Source organism: Pelophylax lessonae (genome assembly GCF_965119305.1).
Source record: "Pelophylax lessonae genome assembly, chromosome: 8".
Taxonomy (NCBI): domain Eukaryota; kingdom Metazoa; phylum Chordata; class Amphibia; order Anura; family Ranidae; genus Pelophylax; species Pelophylax lessonae.
In genome coordinates this window covers 298,330,406-298,353,796 of record NC_138775.1, presented here as the reverse complement: position 1 = coordinate 298,353,796, position 23,391 = coordinate 298,330,406, and positions in this window count along the sequence as shown.

The window sequence follows — 23,391 nt, the reverse complement described above, 5'->3', positions numbered from 1 at the left end:
GAGTGTTCTTGATCTGACACACATATACCTACCTCCTGGAGAGTGATCTTGATCTGACACACATACACCTACCTCCTGGAGAGTGATCTTGATCTGGCCAACTGTTGTGAAGGGTGTTTTCTTCACCAGGGAAAGAATTCTTCGGTCATCCACCACAGTTGTTTTCCGTGGTCTTCCGGGTCTTTTGGTGTTGCTGAGATCACCGGTCCGTTCTTTCTTTTTAAGGATGTTCCAAACAGTTGATTTGGCCACACCTAATGTTTTTGCTATCTCTCTGATGGGTTTGTTTTGTTTTTTCAGGCTAATGATGGCTTGCTTCACTGATAGTGACAGCTTGGATCTCATATTGAGAGTTGACAGCAACAGATTCCAAATGCAAATAGCACACTTGAAATGAACTCTGGACCTTTTATCTGCTCCTTGTAAATGGGATAATGAGGGAATAACACACACCTGACCATGGAACAGCTGAGCAGTCAATTGTCCCATTACTTTTGGTCCCTTAAAAAGTGGGAGACACATATAGAATCTGTTGTAATTCCTACACCTTTCACCTGATTTGGATGTAAATACCCTCAAATTAAAGCTGGAAGTCTGCAGTTAAAGCACATCTCGTTTGTTTTATTTTAAATCCATTGTGGTGGTGTATAGAGCCAAAAAGATTAGAATTGTGTCCATGTCCCAATATTTATGGACCTGACTGTACATTTGATATACTGACAATATATGGATAATATACAGATACTATACAGACAATATATGGACAATGAACAAACAATATACAGACGATATATAATTAATATAAAAAAATTATACAGAAAACATAAAGATAATATATGGACAATATAGGGACAATCTTTGGTTAAAGTATGGACAATATAATAGGGGCAATGTACAGACAATATATAAACAATATATTGGCAATAAGCGGACAATGAACAAACAATATACAGAAAACATATAGATAATACACAGATAATATAAGGACAATACAGGGACAGTCTATGAATAAAGTACAGTATCTTACAAAAGTAAGTACACCCCTCACATTTTTGTAAATATTTTATTCAATCTTTTCATGTGACAACACTGAAGAAATGACACTTTGCTACAATGTAAAGTAGTGAGTGTACAGCTTGTATAACAGTGTAAATTTACTGTCCCCTCAAAATAACTCAACACAGCCATTAATGTCTAAACCGCTGGCAACAAAAGTCAGTACACCCCTAAGTGAAAATGTCCAAATTTGGCCCAATTAGCCATTTTCCCTCCCCGGTGTCATGTGACTCGTTACTGTTACAAGGTCTCAGGTGTGAATGGGGAGCAGATGTGGTAAATTTGGTGTTATCGCTCTCACTCTCTCATACTGGTCACTGGAAGTTCAACATGGCACCTCATGGCAAAGAATTCTCTGATGGTCTGAAAAAAAGAATTGTTGCTCTACATAAAGATGGCCTAGGCTATAAGAAGATTGCTAAGACCCTGAAACTGAGCTGCAGCATGGTGGCCAAGACCATACAGCGGTGTTCCACTCAGAACAGGCCTCACCATGGTCGACCAAAGAAGTTGAGTGCCGTGCTCAGCGTCATATCCAGAGGTTGTCTTTGGGAAATAGACGTATGAGTGCTGCCAGCATTGCTGCAGAGGTTGAAGGGGTGGGGGAGGGGTCAGCCTGTCAGTGCTCAGACCATACGCCGCACACTGCATCAAATATTTACAAAAATATGAGGGGTGTACTCACTTTTGTGAGATACTGTATAGACAATATAGGGACAATCTACAGACAATATGTAGATAACATAAGCAAAATACTGTATAAGGACAATATATAGATAATCTATGGATAATATACAGAAAATGTATAGATAATATAAGAACAATACAGGGACAATCTATGGATAGAGTGTGGACAATCTACAGACATAATATGCAAAACATGAGGGCAATGTATGGCTATATGATGGCAAGCTATACCATTTCTATTAAACTTCCCTGGTGCATTGCTCACAGACATGAGATGTAAGTTGTCCAATCTGGTTGTTTTCAGCCATGCTGGGTGATTGGATACAGAACGAGTTTGGAGGTTAGAATGTCCTGCCCAAGTGTTCCTCTCAATAGGAATAAAGTTTAAGGCTTGGGTGGCCATTCATATTTATCTATCCAGCTGACCCTAAAGATATATGAAGACTAGGGCTGTCTTTAACACGGGGCAAAAGGGGCAGCTTCCCCGGGCCCAGTCTTGTCGTGGGGCCCAAAGCAGCCCCTTGAGCCTGGGCTGGGCTGCCTGAAAATAGTTGATAAGAGGATTTGGCTATCACTCAGGAGATGAGAGCGGAATTGAGTGTTGGGGGCACTGGTGATTGGTTGAGTGTTATGTCTGCAGCCTGTGCAGTGATTGGCCAGCTCAGTAGGGTAAACCTTGTCAAGGGAGGGCGCCTGTCAGTCCTGGGCACAGTCACACCGACTCCTTCTCCCTCACCATATCTGACAGGTCACAGACCATCGGACACTATCAAGGTGAGACCACTAAGAGGAGGGTGGTCCTGTGTAAGTATGTGTTAGTATGGGGAGGGGGTCCTGTGTAATGGTGGGGGTGGTATCAGGAGGGGTTTCTGTGTAAAGATGGGAGCAGTATGGGGGAGGGGATCCTTTTTAATAATGGGGGTAGTGTTGGGATGGGTGTCCTGTGTAATGATGAGGGCAGTATGGGCGAGGACGTCCTGTGTATTGATGGGGATAGTATAGGGGAGGGGGTCCTGTGTATTGATGGGGGTTGTATGGGGGAGGGGGTACTGTGTAATGATGGGAGTAGTATTGAGATGGGGGTCCTATGTATTGATGGCGTATTATGGGCGAGGATGTCCTGTGTATTGATGGGGGGTCCTGTGTATTGATGGGGGGTAGTATGGGGAAGGGGGTCCTGTGTATTGATGAGGGTAGTATGGGGGGGGGGGGGGGTGTTCTGTGTATTGATGGGATAGTATGGGGGAGGGGGTCCTGTGTAATGATGGGGGTAGTATTGGGATGGGGGTCCTGTGTAATGATGGGGTACTATGGGGAAGGGGGTCCTGTGTAATGATAGGGGTAGTATGGGGGAGGGGGTCCTGTGTAATGATAGGGGTATTATGGGGGACGGGTTCCTGTGTAATGATGGGGGTAGTATGGGGAAGGGGTCCTGTGTAATAATAGAGGTAGTATTGGGATGGGGGTCCTGTGTAATGATGGGGGTAGTACAGGGACGGGGGTCCTGTGTATTGATGGGGATTATTTTGGGATGGGGTCCTGTGTAATGATGGGGGTAGTATTGGGATGGGGGTCCTGTGTAATGATGGGGGTAGTATTGGGATGGGGGTCCTGTGTAATAATAGGGATAGTATGGGGAAGGGGATTCTGTGTAATGATGGGGGTAGTATTGAGATAAGGGTCCTGTATAATGATGGGGGTAGTATGGGGGAGGGGGTTCTGTTTAATGTTGGGATAAGTATTGGGATGGGGTCCTGTGTATTGATGTGGGTAGTATTGGGGAGGGGGTCTTGTGTAATGATGGGGGTAGTATGGGGGTGGGGGTTCTATGTAATGTGAGAGCGAAATTGCATGGGGGGGGGGAGAAAATGTTTGCCCAGGGTCCAATCAATATTAAAGACGGCCCTGGGAATGCCATGCCTGCACATGGGCAGCCTTAGCTGTGCTCAGGGTGCACCATACAGGAAACACGGCACCTGTTGTGGAAGAGAGTGCTGAGCTCAGCACCTCATGCTTCCAAATCCTATAATAAGTAGAAAATCCTTCTCCTATCTGGGCTCGTTATCAGATACAGTGAAAGCAGCAGATAGGAATCTGTAAGAGATATCAGACACACTCTTCAGATCTCATCATTAGCAGAGGAAGGTGGGCCAGCAATGGCCGCCCATTATCAACCACCAACACTTCCATCAGCTCAGGAAATGTTCTCCGGGGTAAAATGTTACCATTCTTACTGCGCCATTAACTTCCTAAGTACTATAATCTTTTTTTCTGTAATTAGGTAGGTGTGGCCCTCAACAGACAGAATGTGGACCCTTGAAAGGCTGGTAGAAAAGAAATTTCCCAGGGACAGACCAAGATATGGAGGGTGGATGGGATAGCTTACAGGGATTGGAAGGGATGGCTACATTAAGGTGTATCTCTGGCAGGGGCAAACTGGCAACTTTCGGCCCAGGGGGCAAGTACAAACCAGAGGCCCATGGTTCAGGGACTCGGCCCCCCTCTCACGCCGCCTCTTTCCGTCCTCCTCCTGACCCCCATTCCAAGGTACTCTCTACTCACCGGCTGAATCAGAGTTCCCGACCTGACCAAAAGGGGGCATTTGGGAGGAGCTGGGACTGCTCAGTTGGGGATGGCTAGGCGAGAAGAGTCTCCAGTGGGACATGGAACCGGCTTCTGCTCAGACACAGTTTACACCATCCATGCTAGGGAGGCCTGCGCTCTGTCTTTGTCTTCAACCTGCACTCAGTAGGTTAGCGGTGGGGACTTTTTACTTCTCTCCACCAGGAATCCTTTAGACATGTCTGTGGCAGAAGCAGTGCAGCCTTTTTATGGGTTATTAGAGCGGCCCAGGGGGCAATTGCCCCCCTGCCCCCAGCCCAGTCCTCCCCTGATCTCTGGTGACAATGTCTCCACTGAACACATTGTATTCTATTTATTTTTATCTTCTTTTACTCTGAACCATCCGGAAGTTTTTAGACTTTGTGAAGACCACACAGAATGACTTCCTGGAATTCTGAGGCACGGAGTCACTGTGTCTCGTACCTTGTGGCTGAGCCTGACGTGCAGAAGGAGGCCTCTCGTACAGCCCCGACTCGAGAATCACTGATGTTGGGACAGTGGTCACAGGAGCGCGGTGAGGTACAGGTGCCCGTATGATCTCTTGGCTGGGTGAGGAGGTAGATGGCAGATCCATCACCAGTAACTGGAGCTGAGCTCAGCAGGCAGCAGACACCAGATAGGTAATAGCCACAGCAGCAGTAGTGGCCGGATGCGAAGTCGGACAAGCCAGATCGGTAACAGCGGGCAGACGCAGGTACAGACAGCAGGCAAGGGGTAACCAGGATACAAGCAGAGGTCGGCAACACAGGATCAGGCAGGAATCAGGAAGCAAGCAGAGTCCAGAGCAAGCCGAGGTCAGGACAGGCAGCAATCAAGCGAAGTCAGAGACAGGCCTGGACAGATAACAGGTTCAGATACAAGAATACAGGAACAGCTGCAGATCAAACGGCAAAGGACAAGCACACCTGCTGCACTTATATAGGTCACTAGGCGCCAATGTAATAGTTATAGCGTGGATGGGCACAAGCAAGTCCGTGCCTGCGCACTCCAAAGCATCTCTGGGTTACTGCAGAGCTGTGATCAGTATGTTCCTGATAACCTGTGAGTAGGAATTTCTGTGTCACACATTTCACAAAGCCCGTCTTCTGAGAAGGGAAGTTTCATGAGGCGGAGTCGGGTACCATGGGATATGTAGTCCTTAGAAATGGAGACGCTGCAAAGTATGCAAAGAATTTAGGAAATCTGTAGAAAGAGTTTTCACCTACAGACTCCATGCAGGTAGAAATGTGTAGTTCTCACCTACAGACTCCATGCAGGTAGGTGGGCACAGCTCTCACCTACAGACTGCATGCAGGTATGTGGGCACAGTTATCACCTACAGACTCCATGCAGGTAGGTGGGCACAGTTCTCACATACTGACTCCATGCAGGTATGTGGGCACAGTTCTCATCTACAGACTCCATGCAGGTAGGTGGGCACAGTTCTCACATACAGACTCCATGCAGGTATGTGGGCACAGCTCTCACCTACAGACTCCGTGCAGGTAGGTGGGCACAGTTCTCACATACAGACTCTATACAGGTAGGTGGGCACAGCTCTCGTCTACAGACTCCATGCAGGTAGGTGGGCACAGTTCTTGCATACAGACTCCATGCAGGTAGGTGGGCACAGTTCTCACATACAGACGCAGATACTGAAGCCATGGGTAGACACAGCCAGACAGGACAATAGAGCGTCTGGCTGTGACAATGAGATCAGGGAAGGTGTCTGCAGGGTGATGGGGAGGCATGTTGATGAATGAGCCCCCCGAACCTCCCCCCTCCAATGTCTCACCTTCCTCCATCCCCCAGGATCTGAAGGTCACTCCTCGGAGCTCATCTTTGACCTTGGAATAGGAACCCGGCCCGGGGCGCAGAATAATTTGTCTGGAGCTGGGAACACGCCGGTGTCACTTTACCCCCCCCCCCCCCCCCACACAAATCTCCGGCCGGGGACCCAACAATAAAAACTTTGGATGTTTATAAAAAATTAAATACAAAACTTTTTTTAATTAGGAGCTTTTCAAAGCAACAACATCGTTTATTTTATTACAGGTATTTATATATATATTGTACATTTACATCGGTCCCTGTGCTCAAGGAGCTTACACTCTAAAGTCCTTAACCCTCATCCATTCACAAACTAGGGCCAATGTAGACAGGAGCCAATTACCTCCCAGCACATCATTGGAGTGTGGGAGGAAACCCGTACAGGCACAGGGAGAACATGCAAACTCCATGCAGGGAGAACATGCAAACTCCATGCAGGTAGTGCCATGGTTGGGATTCAAACCAACATCCCCAGTGTTGCTAGGCTGAAGTGCTAACCACTGCCTGCTTATAAATACATTTAACCACTTCTGAACCGGAAGATTTTCCCCCCTAATGACCAGGCCATTTTTTGTGATTCGGCACTGCATTACTTTAACTGACAATTGCGCGGTCGTGCGACGCTGTACCTAAATAAAATTGATATCCTTTTTTCCCACAAACAGAGCTTTCTTTAGGTGGTATTTTATCACCTGTGTGATTTAAATTTTTTGGGCTATAAACAAAAAAAAGAGCAACAATTCTGGAAAAAAAAAAAATATTTCTCACATTCTGCTATATAACATTCCCCAAAAAAAAATGTAAAAATCAAAATTTTTTACCATTTTAGGCCAATTTGTTTTCTGCTACATATTTTTGGTAAAAAAAAAAAAATCACAACAAGCGTATTTTGATTGGTTTGCTCAAAAACTATCGCATCTACTAACTACAGGAAAGATTTGTCATTTTTATTTATTTATTTATTTTTTACTAGTAATGGCGGCGATCTGCGATTTTTTTTGCGGGACTGCGACATTGCGGTGGACAGACCGGACCCCTAACTGACATTTTTGATACTTTTGGGGGGACCAGTGACATTTGGAGCCGCCTAACACAGGCATCGGCTTCCCCGCTGACAAGAGGGGGCAGGAGCGCGGCGCCGGCGGAGCGCGCTCCCCCCCTAGACTCCCGGGAGCGAGCGCCGTACATGTACGGCATTTCGTCCAGGAGCGGCTGCCTGCCGCAGTACATCTGCGGCGAGCGGTCGTAAAGAGGTTTAAGGTGGTCTATTCCTCTGATTCCTCCTGTACTGAAATGTATTGTAACTGTGCTGTCTGCACTAACTATTGGCGCTATATAAATCCCGAATAATAATAATAATCTTCTAAATAAAGAGACGGATAACTTGTAAAAAAACAAACTAGAGGTAAAGATTTCTGTACAGCCGTGGCTAAAAGTTTTGAGAATGACACAAATAATAGTTGTCACAAAGTCTGCTGCCTCAGTGTTTGTAGATCTTTGTGTCGGATGTTACTATGGGATACGGAAGTATAATTCCAAGCATTCCATAAGTGTCAAAGGCTTTTATTGACAATGACATGAAGTTTATGCAGTGAGTAAATATTTGCAGTGGTGACCCTTCTTTTTCCTCACCTCTGTGATTCTCCTTGGCATGGTGTCACTCAACTTCTGGGCCACATCCTGACTGGGCCCCCATTCTTCCCTAATCACTGCTCCTCCTCCTCCTCCGACGCTGTCACCGGTGATTATGCCGGTCTCCGGTCTCTGCAGCTTGTTATATAGCCATTAGGGGCATGGCATTTCGGGGGGGCCCCGCCCCCTTATGTCACCGACGACGTCGGTGATATGAGGGGGCGGAGCCTCCCTGTGGCGTCACCGGGAGGCCCCGCCCCTAATGACTATATAATAAGCTGCAGAGACCGAAGACTGGCATAATCACCGGTGACAGCGTCAGAGGAGGACCGGAGGAAGAAGAAGACCAGAGGAGGCAAAAGAGCAGAAGAGCGGAGGGGAGAAGAGCGGAGAGAAGACCAGAAGAGAGGAGAAGACCAGAGCAGAGAAGAACAGATGAAGATTTTTAATAAACTTTTCAAAACGTCTCCTGTCGTTATTTACACACACTGCCTTTTATGGGGTGAATGGGTAGGGGTACAGTGTACCCCATACCCATTCACATAGGGAGGGGGTCTGGGATCTGGGGGGCCCCCTTGTTAAAGGGGGCTTCCAGATTCCAATGAGCCCCCTGCCCGCAGACCCCCACAACCACCGGCCAGGGTTGTGGAGATGAGGCCCTTGTCCTCATCAACATGGGGGCAAGGTGATTTGAGGTGGGGGGTGCAGAGCCCCCCCTGCCCCAAAGCACCCACCCCCCATGTTGAGGACGTGTGGCCTGGTATGGTCCGGGGGGGTGGGGCAGCTCGCTCGTCCCCTCCCCTTTCCTGGCCTGCCGGGCTGCATGCTCGGATAAGGGTCTGGTATGGATTTTGGGGGGGTCCCCACGCCATTTTTTTCCCCATTTTGGCATGGAGTTCCCCCTCAAGATTCTCACAGCGCAAGTCGCGCCGCAAGTCGGATCAGGATGATCCGACTTGCGGTGCAACTTCCATTCGAATCAATAGGCTCCCATAGGAAACCATTGATTTTGAATGGAGGCAGAAAAAACTCTGCTAAAAGCTACGTGGCCAAACGTGCAATAACGCCAATGGAAAAAGCTACTGAAAGCACGTTTAACAGCTGCTTTTTCCTGGCGTCAAGAAACAGCTTTGGAGCACGTTTTTATGACGCCCTGTGTGCATGGAGCCTTAGTTTTGGATTTGATTGTTTGGAGACAGCAGCATGCTGAGTAATATGCCAGTGTCCCCCTTCTAGGTACTGTATGTATTCCCTCTCACAGAGATCACAGGACTCCCCCCGACCATGCCTTCATCTGATCTTCTCTCCAGAAGGATGGAGCTATTTTTTTCAGGCGTCAACCAGGGTCACCATCTTCTTCCTGGGCTGAGATGTCGGCTCAGAGATGACACAATCATGTAAATCCTGGTCAGACGTATTAGACGTCATAATATTCATATATACAGTACAGATCTCCTATGTAATGAATGAACTGCTTCATGTCCAAGCCCTCTTTAACCCCCCCCCCCCCCCTCTTTGTCTTTCCTCTTTTTCTGCCTTTCCCCATATAGACACAAGCAAACTTCAGATCTGGAGACAATGGACTCTCCAGGATATATAGACATGAGAACTTTCATTGAGTAAAAACTTTCCAAATAATGGCCAAAAATCACAAAATACAACCAAATGAAAAATAGGCTCTGCTGCTCCTCCTAGTGGGTGAATGTAATACCGCAGGTGGATGATGCAGACCACCAGAGCTCTCTATAGCAGAGCTGATCATCTCATTTATATGGAGAATTTATGAACAACTTTTCATTGCCAAAATATTTTTTATTGAAAAATAGAGACGGCATACAAGAAACAGCAACTTTTCAGAGGTAGCAATGAAGGGGTCGTGAACATGGCCACACCTGAGCATGAGCACTGCGATCCCCCCCCCCCAGCATGGCAGGCACTATGGATTTACTACTTTACAGCCCCCTTTCATTATATCAATGTGCACTTCATGCAGTTTTATTCCTTCACGGGGTGTGCATGGAAAATCACTTCTACCCAAAAATAGGAAAATGATCCCCTTTTTACTTCCGGTATGTGACCATCCCGCAGGTGTGCGCTCAGATACCAGGCGTACTCTCCAATGCTTTACTATATAAATGCTGGAGCGCCATTGTCTCTTCACGGGGAGCGATCGCGGGTGCCCGGTGGCAATCGCGGCTGCCGGCCCCCGTGAATCGGCTTCCCCGCTGGTGAGTGGGTGCATGCGCGCCCCAAAGATCGCTCCCGTGAACCGCCGTACAGGTACGGTGAATCGCGGGAACCTGCCAACCTGTCAGCAAGTGGTTAAGCACAGTTGTACAGTGGGAAATGCGTCTACCTGGACTGGTTGATGTTTTGTCGTGCCACTTTGGAAATCACAATAAAGCAGTGGCAGCCCATCCATTGGGGGCCCAGGGGAGCCGCCCCCCCATCCATGCATCCGGCCCCCTAATCTACATGCAGGGCGCCGGACGCATGGATTTCAGTGTTTTTTTTTTTTTGAAGCACGTAATTAGAGCCAGAGGCTCTAATAGGCTTCAAAAAAGGGTGGGCTCGGGGAGCAGAGCACTGCGACCTGAGCCCACCCCGTTGTGTGACAATAGCGAATGAATATTCGCTATTGTCACACAAATCCTCCTCCTGGCCAATCAGGAAGCAGGTCCTGAGACCCCATACCATTGGCCAAGGAGGAGGGAGGAGACGCAGAAGACTGTGGGGGGAAGCCGCTGCCACTGCTCCTGCCTGTCCACATGTCCAGGGTGAGGGGTGAGTGAGCCAGGTAGGGATGTGCAGGCTGGCGTGGTCCGAGAAGGGGAGGTATGGTGTGCGGGCTGGTGTGGTCCGGGGGGTATGGTGTGGTCCATCTGCCATCCCCCCCGGCCCATGCAGCACCAGCCGCCACTGCAATAAAGGAATTTGGAACACCAGCGATGTGCGGCCATTTCTTTTTTGCTTGACATTGTTCACGGAGGCGTGCCAGGGCTGGCACTCATGTAGAGGTTCCATCAGATTCACTCATCTCACCTGGCTCAGCAGATCTTTCTTACCTTCATAACATGTTTGTTATTTTTAAACAAAAAAAAAACTAGACTTTAATATCACTTCAAGTCCCTGAGGAAGTCCATTGACGAAACGCGTCGTGCAGCTGAGGCTGAAACAAGATCATGCAGGAAGAAAATGACTAAGAGGCGTAAAAAAAAAAAAAAACAGACTTTAATATTACTTCAAGTCCCTGATGAAGTCCATTGACGAAATGCGTCGTGTAGCTCGGGCTGGAGCAAGATCCTGCAGAAAGAAAATGACTAAAAGGCTGCAGGAGATCAGAGAAAAATGGTGCCATTTTTATATTACACAGAGAAAACAAAATGCCATCCAGTTTAGGTCTACATCTAATTTTAGATTCTGCATTCAGGTTCTCCTCTACGCCCAAACATGACTGGTCCGCATTTCCACCATGACTTCCAAATGGCCCTCCGTCTGGCTGTTTGGTGCCGCTGGCGTTTCGATACAAATAAGCACCTTTGTTGTTCCATCCATCCAGTGGATATTGTCACACAGAGCAGAAAATTAATCACATACTTATCCAGCTGTGGTATCCATCACTACGAGACCTCTCCAGACTCTGCCGCCATTGTTGTCAGGCTGAGCAGAGAATACGCGGGTCATGTGTCATTATATGGAAGAAACAGACGAGTGGCTGACGCGGACAGTGAGACGGATACATTGTGTCCTCTTCTCCACATCGATTGTGCTGCTTCCTTCAAAGCTCCTCGGCCTTTTCTTCCTCTGCTCACAAGTATTTTGTCCTCATCATCTCCCGCCGGATCCTATTCACACTCCGCAACAAAGCGTCACTTAAAATGGCGGCCGAGTGCGCAACAATGTGATTGTTAACTATTCGTGTTCCACACAAGGACCATGCACAGGCAGGGAATGATACAGGGACAGTCGACACAAGTCCGGCCGCACTCTACATCTAGGAGCTCAGTAGGGATGAACAAATCTGCCCGGGTTCAATTGGCGAGGGTTTGGCAGATCCCATTGAAGTCTATGGAGTTGAATCTTGTTTGGTTTTGGCCGTTTTTAGGGCTAATAGGCAAACTACCGCCAAAAAACAGGCATGGGGAGCCGGGCACTGCCATGCACCCCTTCAAATAAATGAATAAATACCATAGAGCGGGGGGAAGGGTCTTTTCATGCATCTTCAAGGGCAACATTGAAAATACACTGTCCTTAAACCACTTGCCGACCGCCCACCGCACAGAAGTAAGTACACCCCTCACATATATTGGCAATATGCGGACAATGAACAAACAATATAGAGATAACATATAGATAGTATAAGGACAATACAGGGACAGTCTATGAATAAATTACAGTATCTCACAAAAGTAAGTACACCCCTCACATTTTTGGAAATATTTTGTTCTATCTTTTCAAGCCCACCCTCTTTGCCGCTGCACATATGCATTACGGGGGAGGCAAGAAGTCCTAAATTACATACAGTATCTCACAAAAGTAAGTACACCCCGCACATTTCTGTAAATATTTTATTCTATCTTTTCATGTGACAACACTGAAGAAATGAGACTTTGCTACAATGTAAAGTAGTGAGTGTACAGCTTGTATAACAGTGTAAATTTACTGTCCCCTCAAAGTAACTCAACACACAGCCATTAACCACTTAAGCCCCGGAAGATTTTACCCCCTTCCTGACCAGGGCCTATTTTGCGATTCGACACTGCACAAATTTAACTGACAATTGCGCGGTCGTGCGACGCTGTACCCAAATTAAATTTATGTACCTTTTTCCCCCACAAACAGAGCTTTCTTTTGGTGGTATTTGATCACCTGTGCGATTTTTACTTTTTGCGCTATAAACAAAAAAAAAGAGCATAAATTTTGAAAAAAATAACAATATTTTTCACATTTTTTTATATGAAATTCTCAAAAAAAATGTAAAAATCAAAATTTTTGCAAAAACATTTTAGGCCAATTTGTTTTCTGCTACATATTTTTGGTAAAAAAAAAAAACGCAATAAGCGTATTTTGATTGGTTTGCGCAAAAGTTATCGCGTCTACTAACTAAGGGAAAGATTTATGTCATTTTTGGTGTTTTTTTTTAAACTAGTAATGGCGGCGATCTGCGATTTTTTTTTGCGGGACTGCGACATTGCGGCGGACAGATCAGACCCCTGACTGACATTTTTGACACTTTTGGGGGTACCAGTGACATTACTACAGTAATCAGTGCTATACATATGCACTGTTACTGTAATAATGACACTGGCAGGGAAGCGGTTAACTTTATTGGAGAGGCAGGGGTTAAATGTATCCCTAGGGGCGTGATTCTTATTGTAAAGGGGTGTGGCTAGTGATGTAACCACAGAGACATACGATCCTACATAGCAGGATCATATGATCTCTGCTGTTACATCAGGGAGAATGACAGTTGGTTGTGTTTACATCAGCCGCCTGCCTTTCTCCCTCTCCAGCGGGAGATCGCGAGTGACCGGCGGACATTGGAGCTGCCGGTCACTCGCGCTGGAATATCGGCTCGCAGGCGAGTGACGTATATATACGTCACTTTGCCCAGGAGGGGCTGACCGCCGCCGTATATAGTCGTGCGGCGGTCGGCAAAAGGGTTAATGTCTAAACCGCTGGCAACAAAAGTGAGTACACCCCTAAGTGACAATCTCAAAATTGGGCCCAATTAGCCATTTTCCCTCCCCGGTGTCATGTGACTCGTTAGTGTTACAAGGTCTCAGGTGTGAATGGGGGGCAGGTGTGTTAAATTTGGTGTTATCGCTCTCACTCTCTCATACTGGTCACTGGAAGTTCAACATGGCACCTCATGGCAAAGAACTCTCTGGGGATCTGAAAAAAAAAGAATTGTTGCTCTACATAAAGATGGCCTAGGCTATAAGAAGATTGCCAAGACCCTGAAACTGAGCTGCAGCACGGTGGCCAAGACCATACAGCGGTTTAATAGGACAGGTTCCACTCAGAACAGGCCTCAACATGGTCCACCAAAGAAGTTGAGTGCCGTGCTCAGTGTCATATCCAGAGGTTGTCTTTGGGAAATAGACGTATGAGTGCTGCGCACTACTTTGGGGCGACTTCGGAGCGGCTTGCATTGACTTCTATTAACCACTTGCCGACCGCTAACATTGAGCGTACTGTGGCAAAGTGGTTCGTTATCGTCCAGTGACTCCCACCCATGTGGGCGGCGCGCGCGCCGCCGGAAGCTCGCTCCCGCTGTATTCAGTCACAGCGGGAGTCGGGCCAGGGGAGGAGAGGCGGTGATTACCGCCGCTCTTGCCCGATCGTCGGGGATCGAGTGTGGAGATCCTATCTCCTATGTGACAGGCAGGGTCAGATCACAGGATTCAGCATAGCTCAACCTGCGATCTCTATCTGTGTCACACAATCCCCTCCCCCCACACATGTCAGTAAGCACCAGGCATACATTAACCCCTTGATCACCAATAAAAGTTAACCCCTTCACTGCCAGTGTCATTTTTACAGTAACAGTGCATATTTTTAGCACTGATTACTGCAGTAATGTCATTGGTACCCCCAAAAATGTCAGTCAGGGGTCCCATCTGTCCGCCGCAATGTCGCAGTCCTGCAAAAAAAATCGCAGATCGCCGCCATTACTAGCTATAAACAAAAAACATTAAAAATGACATAAATTTCCCTAGTTAGTAGCTGCGATAACTTTTGCGCAAACCAATTAAAATACGCTTATTGCAATTTTTTTTACCAAAAATATGTAGCAGAAAACAAATTGGCCTAAAATGGTAAAACATTTCTATTTTTACATTTTTCTGGGGGGAATTTCATATAAAAAAAGTGAAAAATATTGTTATTTTTTCAAAATTGTCGCTCTTTTTTTGTTTATAGCGCAAAAAGTAAAAATCGCACAGGTGATCAAATACCACCAAAAGAAAGCTCTGTTTGTGGGGAAAAAAAGGTCATAATTTGGGTACAGCGTCGCACGACGTGCAATTGTCCGTTAAATAACGCAGTGCCGAATCGCAAAATATGGCCTGGTCAGGAATGGGGTAAAATCTTTCGGTCTTAAAGCGGTTAAAAATACGCTCAATGAGAATTTTTTTTGTCAAAGACATGTAGCTTAATACATTTTGGCCTAAATCTATGACAAAAATGTAATATATTGGATATTTTTTAACTGTCAAAGTAGAAAAATATTGTTATTTTTTCAAAATTGTCGCTATTTTTTTTATTATTATCGCAAAAAATGAAAAGCGCAGAGGTGATCAAATACCACCAATGGAAAGCTCTGTTTGTGGGAAAAAAAGGACGTAAATTTCGTTTGGGTACGGCGTTGCATGACCGCGCAATTGTCAGTTAAAGTCGTACAGTGCCGAATCGCAAAAAGTGGCCTGGACGTAAGACGGCAAAATCCTCCGGTCCTAAAGTGGTTAAAGAAGTCGTTGGCAAGCCGCGATGAAGTCGTGCTGCACAGGGTGGCTTCAAATTCGGGGCGACTTTGAGTCGCCCCCAGTGTGACCCGGCTCTTAGAGTCTTAGAGTCAGGGTAAGCCAGCGGGGAAATGTCATTTATCGGCAATTTTAATTAGTTTTTTTTTCCTTTGTAAATGTCAGCGCTAAAAATCTCTGCTCCTGGACGCATGGAATTTTCAAAAAATACCAATTTCTATTGGTCCGCGTTCTCCAGGGCAGCGCCCCCTCCCCTCCATGATATTTTTTTATTTTTTATTTGATACGCCCTTGCCCGTTAGCCCAAAAAAATTAGAAAATGTGAATTTTGATTTGATAGATTCGGCTCCTATTCGGGTTCAGGATCTGAAGTTCGGGGAACCCGGGGCAGTTCAGCTCCTCCCCCACCTCCACCATGTAACCCCATAATCCAATCATTGAAATACGATCATATTCATCAACAACGCATCTCATTGCTGACGATTGATGCAAAGCAATCAATAATTTTCCACCCTGATTGATCCCATCTGGTAAAAATTGAGTGTGAATCGATCGGATGGGAAGTGATGGCCATTGGATGGTTTGTAGATTGGATGAATGTCCTCCATAGGATGACACATTGTAACCTTCATCTGCTCCCATTATATGATGTCACTACGGTCTCAGTGTGACGTCCCCGGACGGAGCGTCGCGCTCATTGTGACGCGTTAGCCCAGGTATGAGTGGTCGGACCTCGCCCGGTGACCCACCTGCCCTCCTCCGTCATTAAATAACAAGCGTAGAGCTGTTACTCGGCGGGGGGGGGGGGGGGGGGTATCTTGGCAGGATTGCTGTAGTGATGGAATCACAGGCAGGTGCTCAGGTGGGACCCCAGGCCCCTGTGATGACCTGCCTTAGCCTGCAGCAGACTCCGGCCCCGTCATGCACAGTCCTGCAACCCCCCCATCAAGAGCAAAAAATTTAAAACTAAATTAAAACATAAATAAATAATAAATATAATATAAAATAACTAAAAAAAATACTAGATTTGACATAATACTTGGGTCTATAAATAATACATTTGACATAATACTTGGGTGTATAAATAAATAATAGATATATTATAAATATAAAATAAATAAATACATGAAAAATGAATAAAAATTACAATTAAATTATACATACATACATAAATAATATAATATAATATAATATATTATAAACATAAAATGCATAATCATAAATAAATTATATATAATAAAAATATGAAATAAAATAAAAAATAAAAAATTTGACATAATACTTGGGTGTATAAATAAATAATATAATATAACTATAAAATAAATAAATACAACAATATAAATAAATAATAAATACAAAATAAATATAAAATAAATAATTACATCAATTAAAAAAATATATATAATATAAAAATAAAATAAATAAATATAGATGAATAATAAAATGAATATTAATATAAAATAAATAAATACTAAATTTGACATAATTCTTGGGTCTATAAATAAATAATAGATATATTATAAATATAAAATAAATAAATATATATAAAAAATGAATAATACATACAAAATAAATATAAAATAAATAAATACATAAATATAATAAATATAATTTAAAAATAAAATAAATAATTACATATGTGTAAATAAATAATAAATATATTATTAATATAAAATAAATAAATAAATAATACATTTGACATAATAAGTATTAATAATGAAGCTGCAGCTAATCAGAGAACTGCTAGACCCCTATCCACATCCATAATTAGTTTAAATAGAAGATTTGTTGAAGGTAAGTATCTCACTGTGTAAGGGACCTAAACATACAGTGGATTACCAGAACAAGGGACTTTAATGGATGGGTATAGCAATGGTGAGCACACGGAATGTATAAAAGAATACAAACTTTATTATTGATTAAAAACAGATAGAAATATTACCATACATTACATGACAGCGACAATAATAAGTCGTGAATAATTCAATGTGCAAACATGAACAATCATATGGTTGTTCATGTTTGCACATTGAATTATTCACAACTTATTATTGTCGCTGTGATGCAATGTATGGTAATATTTCTATCTGTTTTTAATCAATAATAAAGTTTGTATTCTTTTATACATTCCGTGTGCTCACCATTGCTATACCCATCCATTAAAGTCCCTTGTTAATCCACTGTATGTTTAGGTCTCTTACACAGTGAGATACTTACCTTCAACAAATCTTCTATTTAAACATTTGACACAATACTTGGGTCTATAAATAATAGATATAATATAAATATAAAATAAATAAATACATAAAAAATGAAAAATAATCACAAAATAAATATAAAATAAAGAAATACATAAGTTTAAATAAATAATAAATATAACATAAAAATAAAATAAATAAATACATAAATATAAATGAATAAAAAAAAATAATAAAATAAAATGAATAAATAGTACATTGCACATAATACTTGGGTCTATAAATAAATAATAGATATATTATAAATATAAAATAAATAAATAAATAAATACTTAAAAAATTAATAATAATTACAAACTAAATATAAAATAAATAAATACATAAATATTAATAAATATAATATAAAAATAAAATAAATAATTACATAAGTGTAAATGAATAATAAATATAATATTAATATAAACTAAATAAATAAATAATACATTTGACATAATACTTGGGTCTATAAATAAATAAATAAATAATAAATATAATATAGTTTGAGGGGGACATCGCCCCAATGTTTTTTTTTGTTTGTTTTTTCTTTTATTGTAACAGTTTTTCTTGTTTCTGCTACTGTGGTTTTTGCTTTTGTGTACACTTTTATTGTAAAATTACAATAAAAAGTAATTTACAAAATAAAAAATATAATATAGGTTTAAAATAACAAAAAAACATAAAAAAATGAATAATAAATACAAAATAAATACATAAATATATAATAAATATAATATAAATATAAATAAAAATTAAAGAAATACCTAAATATAAACAAATAATAGATATAATATAAATATAAAATAAATACATACATAAATATAAATTAATAATACATATAATAGCAATATAAACTAAATAAATAAATAATACATTTGACATAATACTTGGGTCTATAAATAAATAATAAATATAATATAAATTAATAATAAATATAATATAAATGACCAAATATGGTTTGAGGGGGACATCGCCCCACTGGACTTGACATATGCTTTCCTCCTGCTGGAGATTATTAAAGTTTGCATGTTTGACAGGGAAAAAATTTTTTTTTTTAGCTTTGTTTGTTTTTTTCTTTTGTTGTAAGAGTTTTTCATGTTTCCGCTACCACGGTTTTTGCTTTTGTGTACACTTTTATTGTAAATTCCAATAAAAAGTATAATTTAGGCCCCGTTCACACTGGGGCGACGCTACTTTGCCGGGCGACCTCATAGGTCGCGGCGCGCTGCTCGCACCGCGACCTCGGAGCGGCCGGCACGGACTTCATAACATTGAAGTCTATGCAGGTCGCTGCGGGTCGCCCAAAGAAGCTCCGGACCCTTTTTCTAAGTCGGAGCGACTTGTGTCGCTCCTATTAGAATGGGTCCGCAGCTTCTCTATGGAAGGCGACCCTATGGCGACCTGTCAGGCGACCAGGTCGCCTGACAGGTCGCCCCAGTGTGAACGGGGGCTTACAAAATAAAAAAATATAATATAAGTTTAAAATAACAAAAATACATAAAAAAATTACCAATAAATACAAAATAAATATAATGTAAATAAATACATAAATATATATTAAATATAATATAAATATAAGTACAAATTCAAGAAATACCTAAATGTAAATGAATAATAAATATAAAATAAATAAATACAAAAGTATAAATAAATAATACATGTGAGATAATGCTCTGGTCTATGTGCTGATTCAGACTTTGTATTTTTCTGGTTGGAACAAATATACTAATATATGGCGAGATTGTTGCATCACACAATTTTAAAGCAATTACATCATCGGATAATTGTATCTCATTGGATAACGTTTGGACCACCTTAGTAAAGTATTTCCTAATAAAACAGACTGCAGTGACAGTTGGCATCCATCCTACTTCCTATTTCTGGACATGTAAGGAAAACGCAACGTTCAGAATCTTTTCGGGAAGAGAATCCTGTGCGCCGAATCTCTCTCCATCTCCATCACACCTCCGAGTCTGGCGGTGGAATCTCTGGGGGGCAATAAAGCAAAATGGGCCCATCATCACTTTTGCGTTACCACGCGTTACCCGCAATGCACGACAATGCACCTGCTGTAAGCGCGCTGCGGTGCATTGGATTGCCCTTTATTGTGAAGGTCACCCCAACACACTGTACAGTAGGGTGCAATGCATGACGCACTATAACACATGTGTCTAACACAAGGCCCATGGGCAGAATCTGGCCCTCCAGGCCATTTCATGTGGCCCTCGCACCTCTCCTCCAGCTGCAGGAGAGCTCCAGCCCTCCTCCAGACCCTGTGCTTTCTGCTTTCCAGCAATGCCTCCAGCTTCTTCCCAGCAGCAGCACAAGGTAAGAGTGGTGCACTGTAATGTAAGGGAGGGTGAGTGGGGGACTCAACATCTGATGGTGGGGAGGCTCCTGACGTATTATGTAAAGGGCAATCGTATTGCTGATTCGGCCCTCGATTAAATTGAGCTTGCCACCCCTGCACTATAATGTACACATCATGCGCAGAGGGTGGTGGCTTTTCTAGGGTCATCCATTGTGGTGCGTTGACAGTCATGATGAAAGGGTTGCCTTAACGCAAGGCCCAGTAATGCGTGCCGTGACGCTTGTTATTGCACCTCAGTGGAATGCAGAAGAGTAAATTGTCCCTAATATATAAATTATATGTAGCAGAACTGTGAGTATCACCCAGAGATCTCTCTCCTATCATTTCACAGCCATGGAAGAAGAGACCCCCATTGTTCCCGCTTCACGCTGTGCGAGATTGATTATCCCCCATAAATAATATCCGTTACATTTTCAATGACATTCCAGAGCCAGAAATGTGGAATTGTCAGGGATGGCAGAGAAATTACAGGTTGTGAGGGGTTTGGTGTGGCCGGTTCTACCTGTTCCTTCCTCAGGTGAGGGGACTATAAAGGCCTCGTCTCCCACAGAGAAGCCCACTGGCCCTGTGTTTAGCCCCCCGCTGTGTCCTAGCGTGCTCTGACCAGGCAGGCCAAAGGCTAAGGATGGTCTGTGATTCTAATACCTGCTGGGGACAATCAATAGCTGCCCTCCTCTTACTGCTGTGAATGGCTAAATAGAGGCGGCCTAAAGGAGGCCAACAATGGGCTCCCCGGGGGAAAGAATGAAGGCTCACACAAAGACCATGGCAGGTAGTAATGGCACAATGAATGGCCTGTCATGTTTCAAAGGGGAAGACGGCTCCACTTGCAGCTTTCCCAGAACGCCTGTCAAACACCTTGCGGCTGAGGAGCCTCCATTGGATCTCATACCAGGTAAGGCAGAGGTAAGGTGGCCTCAGCTTATTATCCCCCAATAATTTTATGTCGGTCTGCTCCTCAGAGACACGCATGTCCTATGGTAGACCATGTGTCATGACACTCTTGTACACCTCAGTAGGGCAGTAATGAGGGATGTGGGGGGGGAGGGGGATTGTATTCCATAGCAACCAATCAGATTACACTTTTCATCCCTTCTCCTTAGGTTGGGTTTGTCACATAAAGATGAAAATAGATGATATGACCAGGGGAAGGGGACAATTTCTGAGATGATATGACAAGGGGGAGGTCTAGGGGTAGTTTTCAGGTTGATATTACCAGGGTGGGGTCTATGGTTATTTACAAGGTGATATGACCAGGGAGAGGTCTATGACAATCTCTGAGTTTATATGACCAGTGGGAGGTCTAGAGACAATCTGGGGTGATACGACCAGTGGGAGGTCTAGGGACAATCTGGGGTGATACGACCAGTGGGAGGTCTAGGGACAATCTGGGGTGATACGACCAGTGGAAGGTCTAGGGACAATCTGGGGTGATACGACCAGTGGGAGGTCTAGGGACAATCTGAGGTGATACGACCAGTGGGAGGTCTAGGGACAATCTCTGGGGTGATATGGGTGGCACAGCAGTGTAGTGGTTAGCACATTCGCCTAGCAACAAATGGGTTGCTGGTTCAAGTCCCAACCATGACACTACCTACCTGGAGTTTGCATGTTTTCCCTGTGCCTGTGTGGGTTTTTCTCTGGGTACTCCGGTTTCCTCCTACACTCCAAAGACATGCTAGTAGGTTAATTAGAGCCTGTGCAAATTGGCCCTACTATGTGTATGTATGAATGTGAGTTAGGGACCTTAGATTGTAAGCTCCTTGAGGGTAGGGACTGATGTGAAAGTACAATGTATATGTAAAGTGCTGCGTAAATTGATAGTGCTATATACAGTAAGTACCTGAAATAAAAAAAAAAAGATATATACAGTATATATATATATATATATATAAAAATATGACCGGTGGGGGGGGGGGGGGTCTAGGGACAATCTCTGGGGTGAGATGACCAGGAAGAGGTCTAGTGACAATCTTTGGGGTGAGATGACCAGGGGAGGTCCAGAGACAATCTTTGGGGTGAGATGACCAGGAAGAGGTCTAGTGACAATCTTTGGGGTGAGATGACCAGGGGGAGGTCTAGAGACAATCTTTGGGGTGAGATGACCAGGAAGAGGTCTAGTGACAATCTTTGGGGTGAGATGACCAGGGGGAGGTCTAGAGACAATCTTTGGGGTGAGATGACCAGGGGAGGTCCAGAGACAATGTTTGGGGTGAGATGACCAGGAAGAGGTCTAGTGACAATCTTTGGGGTGAGATGACCAGGGGGAGGTCCAGAGACAATCTTTGGGGTGAGATGACCAGGAAGAGGTCTAGAGACAATCTTTGGGGTGAGATGACCAGGGAGGTCTAGAGACAATCTTTGGGGTGAGATGACCAGGGGAGGTCTAGAGACAATCTTTGGGGTGAGATGACCAGGAAGAGGTCTAGAGACAATCTTTGGGGTGAGATGACCAGGGGAGGTCTAGAGACAATCTTTGGGGTGAGATGACCAGGGGAGGTCTAGAGACAATCTTTGGGGTGATATGTCCAGGGGGAGGTCCAGAGACAATATTTGGGGTGATATGACCAGGGGGAGGTCCAGAGACAATCTTTGGGGTGAGATGACCAGGGGGAGGTCCAGAGACAATCTTTGGGGTGAGATGACCAGGAAGAGGTCTAGAGACAATCTTTGGGGTGAGATGACCAGGGGAGGTCTAGAGACAATCTTTGGGGTGAGATGACCAGGGGAGGTCTAGAGACAATCTTTGGGGTGAGATGACCAGGAAGAGGTCTAGAGACAATCTTTGGGGTGAGATGACCAGGGGAGGTCTAGAGACAATCTTTGGGGTGATATGTCCAGGGGAGGTCCAGAGACAATATTTGGGGTGATTTGACCAGGGGGAGGTCCAGGGATAATCTCAATGGGCTTTTTTTCCAAGCAATACAATTAAAATACAATGTAACACTGATATGTTCACCTTGTCTTTGTGGTTGGTCTGTCTGTTTTCGGCAGATCTTCTCTGGATCCTGAATCTGGCAGAACTAGGAGAAGAGAAAATTACGGATCAGAAAAATTCCTGAATAGTGAAAATGTTAAAATTGTGACCATAGTCTCCGCTCACACAGACCACCGACCAATCACGTTATGTTTCTCCGTGTTCTTCAGTAACCATAAGAAATCAGATGGTGACATTGACAGGATGAGGTCTGGGGACAATCTCCGGGACTTGGACAGCAGATGGAAATGATTTCCTTGACCCTCTGATGGAGTCTGATGGAGTCTACGGGATTACACATAACGCAGGTCAATCTAGAAGCTTTAACTTCCAATAATGGTTTAAATTGGTCCTAAATAAAATTTTTGTTTTCACCTTTTTTTATCCTTTGTTATATTTCAGATCTCCTGCTGCTCTTTGCAGCCACTTCCTAACTTCATGCACTCCATTGATGGTTAAATAACATTTCTTAACCACCAGAAGGTTTTACCCCCTTCATGGCCAGAGCATTTTTTTTGC